The following is a 5,346-nucleotide window of genomic DNA, read 5'->3' as shown; positions in this document are numbered from 1 at the left end:
ATTATGCTGCCACAAAAGTCTTTGGTCACTTATCTAATAGCATCAAAAGTCTGACAGGTAGCCATATAGCATTTAAAAGGAAATTCATCATCATTATCATCATCATCATCATTTAAGACTGATTATGCTTTTCAGCGTTCAGTCTGGAGCATAGCCCCCCTTATACAGTTCATTCAAGATCCCCTATTCAGTGCTAACTTTGTTGCCTCTTCTGATGTTAAACCTATTACTTCAAAATCATTCCTAACCGAATCCAGGTACCTTCTCCTCGGTCTGCCCCGACTCCTCCTACCCTCTACTGCTGAATCCATGAGTCTCTTGGGTAACCTTGCTTCTCCCATGCGTGTAACATGACCCCACCATCTAAGCCTGTTCGCCCTGACTGCTACATCTATAGAGTTCATTCCCAGTTTTTCTTTGATTTCCTCATTGTGGACACCCTCCTGCCATTGTTCCCATCTACTAGTACCTGCACGCATCCTAGCTACTTTCATATCCGTAACCTCAACCTTGTTGATAAGGTAACCTGAATCCACCCAGCTTTCGCTCCCATACAACAAAGTTGGTCGAAAGATTGAACGGTGCACAGATAACTTAGTCTTGGTACTGACTTCCTTCTTGCAGAAGAGAGTATATCGTAGCTGAGGGCTCACTGCATTAGCTTTGCTACACCTCGCTTCCAGTCCTCTCACTATGTTGCCATCCTGTGAGAATATGCATCCTAAGTACTTGAAACCGTCCACCTGTTCTAACTTTGTTCCTCCTATTTGGCACTCAATCCGTTTATATTTCTTTCCCACTGACCTTACTTTCGTTTTGGAGATGCTAATAATCATACCATAATCCTTTCATTTCCGATCTAGCTCTGAAATATTACTTTGCAAACTTTCAATCGAATCTGCCATCACAACTAAGTCATCCGCATATGCAAGACTACTTATTTTGTGTTCACATATCTTAATCTCACCCAGCCAGTCTATTGTTTTCAACATATGATCCATAAATAATATGAACAGTGGAGACAGGTTGCAGCCTTGTCTTACCCCTGAAACTACTCTGAACCATGAACTCAATTTACCGTCAACTCTAACTGCTGCCTGACTATCCATGTAAAGACCTTTAATTGCTTTCAAAAGTTTGCCTCCTATTCCATAATCTTGTAGAGCAGACAATAACCTCCTCCTAGGAACCCGGTCATATGCCTATTCTAGATCTATAAAGCATAGATACAATTCCCTGTTCCACTCATAATACTTCTCCATTATTTGCCGTAAGCTAAAGATCTGGTCCTGACAACCTCTAAGAGGCCTAAACCCACACTGATTTTCATCCAATTGGTCCTCAACTAATACTCGCACTTTCCTTTCAACAATACCTGCGAAGATTTTACCCACCACGCTGAATAAAGAGATACCTCTGTAGTTGTTACAATCTTTTCTGTTTCCATGTTTAAAGATTGGTGTGATTACTGCTTTTGTCCAGTCTGATGGAACCTGTCCCGACTCCCAGGCCATTTCAATTATCCTGTGTAGCCATTTAAGACCTGACATTCCACTGTATTTGATGAGTTCCGACTTAATTTCATCCACCCCAGCCGCTTTATTGCACTGCAACCTATTGACCATTTTTTCCAGTTCCTCAAATGTGATCCTATTTCCATCATCATTCCTATCCCATTCTACCTCGAAATCTGAAACATTACTGATCGCATTTTCACCTACATTGAGCAACTCTTCAAATTATTCCCTCCATCTGTCCAAGGCATCCACAGGATTCACCAGCAGTTTTCCTGACCTGTCCAAAATACTTGTAATTTGCTTCTTACCTCCCTTTCGAAGACTGCTAATTACACTCCAGAATGGTTTTCCAGCAGCTTGACCCATAGTCTCCAACCTGTTTCCTAAGTCTTCCCACGATTTCTTCTTGGATGCTGCAATTACCTGTTTGGCTTTGTTTCTTTCTTCAACATAACTTTCTCTGTCTACCTGGGTTCTGGTATGTAGCCATTTTTGATACGCCTTCTTTTTCCTTTTACAGGCTGCCTTGACTGTATCATTCGACCAAGCTGTTTGCTTCATCCTACTTTTTCACACTACTGTTCCAAGACATTCTTCAGCCACTTCTAGTACTGTGTCCCTGTACCTTATCCATTCCTTTTCCAATGACTGTAATTGACTACATTCAACTAACTGGTACCTTTCTGAGATCGCTGTTATGTACTTGTGCCTGATTTCCTTATCCTGAAGTTTCTCCACTCTTATCCTCCTACATATGTACCTGACCTTCTGCACTTTCGGCCTCACAATGCGAATTTCACTGCAGATTAAATAATGATCAGTGTCATCAAAGAATCCCCTGAGTACACGTGTGTCCCTCACAGCCTTCCTGAATTCCTGATCTGTTATTATATAGTCAATGAAAGATCTGGTTCCTCTGCCTTCGCAAGTATACCGGTGAATGTTCTTATGTTTAAAAAAGGAGTTTGTGATTACTAAGCCCATACTGGCACAGAAATCCAAGAGTTGTTTTCCGTTCCTGTTGGCCTCCATATCCTCTCCAAATATACCCATAACCTTTTCATACCCTTCTGTTCAATTTCCAATCCTGGCGTTAAAGTCACTCATGAGCAGAAAACTGTCATTGTCCTTTACTCTAACAACTACATCACTGAGTGCCTCATTAAAACTATCCATCTTATCTTGATCTGTCCCTTCACAATGCGAATATACTGACACAATCTAAATTTTCTTGCTAGACACTCTCAAATCTACCCACATCAGTCTTTCTTTTACATACCTTATTGCAACTACGCTGGGTTCCATTTCTTTCCTGATGTAAAGCCCTTCACCCCATTGTGCTATTCCTGCTTTGGCCGGCCGCGGTGGTCTAGCGGTTCTGGCGCTGCAGTCCGGAACCGCGGGACTGCTACGGTCGCAGGTTCGAACCCTGCCTCGGGCAAGGGTGTGTGTGATGTCCTTAGGTTAGTTAGGTTTAAGAAGTTCTAAGTTATAGGGGACTTATGACCTAAGATGTAGAGTCTCATAGTGCTCAGAGCCATTTATTCTTGCTTTGTCTCTTGACAGGTAGACCTTGTATTCTCCCACTTCCTCTTCTTTCTCACCCCTTACCCGAATGTCACTAACAGCTAAAACGTCCAGCTCCATCTTACTTGCAGCCTCTGCCAGCTCTACCTTCTTCCCAGAGTAGTCCCCATTGATTTTAATAGCTCCCCATCTCATTACCATTTGTTTACCAAGTCGTATCTTAGGAGTCCCTAGTTTGTCAGTTAGAGGTGGGACTCCGTCACCTCCAAAGGTCCGAGGCATTTTGCTCTGATTGTTGCCAGCATCATATTTAAAGTACCAGGGAAGCAGGTTGCTAGCCTTACTTGCCCCGAGTCCCATTGGGTTTTACCCCTAACGGCTGAGGGACTAACCGGTGGATTTGGTTGTCTTTGCCGTATGAGCACAAAGGTGACCACGACTCAGAATATGTCCGAGATGCCCAGCCTTATTCCAAAGTAACTGGTATCCCGACTGTCGGGAGCACTTACTTGGCCACTCATACGTTGCCCGTGGTTCATGAACTAGGACATGACTACAGGAACCCATACCATGAACCACTTAAAAGGAAATTAAAAGAATTTATTAATGGCAACTCCTTCTACTCATTAGATGAATTTTTGGATGTAGTAAGTGGGTGATATCCCCAGTTCCCACAAAAAAATTTAAAAATGTTAAGTGTCATGTAATATTTTGTGTAATGTAATATCTTGTGTAGACACCTTTTATTAACCTGACACGTTCCACATCATTACGAAGTGTCGTATCCCTTATCTATGGAACAAGTACTAATCTAATCTAATCCTGCTCCTCCCACTACCACCTCTCACTCTCACCATCTCCTCCTCCCCCGTCTCTGTCCATTTCCACCTTCCCACGTAGAGGAAGATGTATGCAGATGAATGACGAAAACTAACTTCACTTAACGAAGGTATATTCAGCACTTGCACATACAAGACCGTGGAGTGAACTGTCTCCGGCCAGAACACATACGGTATATATACACCCACAGAATATTGCAGTACAATAATTCATGCCATTTGTGGATACTTCTAGAATGTATACGAACCGTAGATAGAAATTAAAATGTTTTAGTTCAGGTCTGTTTTGAACTCACGACCCTCCACGCAATAATCTACTACACCATGGCGACTGCGCTTCTAGTCTCCTTCTGCAACATTGCTCCCTCCTTAAGAGAACAGCGTCTCGGTGTTACGTCCCCCTAGTCCGGGAACGAGTCATCGGTCCTGCATACTCCGGCTCCCGATGACTGATGTTCGCCCTGGCGGTGTTATTCTTAGAACTTCCTTTGCCGCTACGTTCTAAGTTGCCTTTCTGCTTGTTGCCTGTCGCTGGAGCTCGAATTTACCCTGGGTTTCAGGGCTTCATTCGAAGGACGTGGACAGTATCTCTGAACTTTCGTCGTCTTGTGTCGGGGTCGAAATCTTCAGCTTCATATGTAACATCAGACCACTGTCTTACAATATTCAACAGTCAAAAGTAGAGCCTGAGGAGATTCTCTAAGAGACCAACCTTCTGAACAGGAGTGAAGATCCAGACGAGGTCACCAGGCTGGTAGACAACAGGACGGAGGCTCGCGTATACCTTCGGCGATCGTTTCCTGGAGCCTGCAGCGTGCGGAGTCGAGCTAACTGCCGAGCTTCCTCAGCTCTGGTTAACAACTGGCCGATGTAGTCGTCGTCCAAGGCATCAATATGTAACGGAAACACAGTGTCCATCGTCGTCGTCGCCTCACGCCCATACACCAGGAAAAATGACGTAAATCCTGTGGTGTCTTGTTGGGCGATGTTGTAGGCAAACGTCTCGAAAGGTAGTACGTCATCCCAGTCGCTCTGCTCAACATTCACGAATATTGATAGCACTTCGTCCAAGGTCTTATTAAGGCGTTCAGTTGGTTGGTTGTTTTGGGGAAGGAGATCAGACAGCGAGGTCATCGGTCTCATCGGATTAGGGAAGGACGGGGAAGAATGTCGGCCGTGCCCTTTGAAATGAACCATCCCGGCATTTGCCTGGAGCGATTTAGGGAAATCACGGAAAACCTAAATCAGGATGGCCGGACGCGGGAGTGAACCGTCGTCCTCCCGAATGCGAGTCCAGTGTCTAACCACTGCGCCCCCTCGCTCGGTGAGGCGTTCAGTAATCCCATTAGTTTGCGAATGGTATGCAGTCGTCATGTGATGAGTAATGTTGCACCGACGGTTTATCTGTGTCACAAGATTCGATTGAACAACTTCCCCTCGATCCGTAATTAACGACCTTGGGG

This window comes from Schistocerca cancellata, unplaced genomic scaffold (genome assembly GCF_023864275.1).
Source record: "Schistocerca cancellata isolate TAMUIC-IGC-003103 unplaced genomic scaffold, iqSchCanc2.1 HiC_scaffold_754, whole genome shotgun sequence".
Classification (NCBI taxonomy): domain Eukaryota; kingdom Metazoa; phylum Arthropoda; class Insecta; order Orthoptera; family Acrididae; genus Schistocerca; species Schistocerca cancellata.
This window is presented reverse-complemented; position numbering follows the sequence as displayed.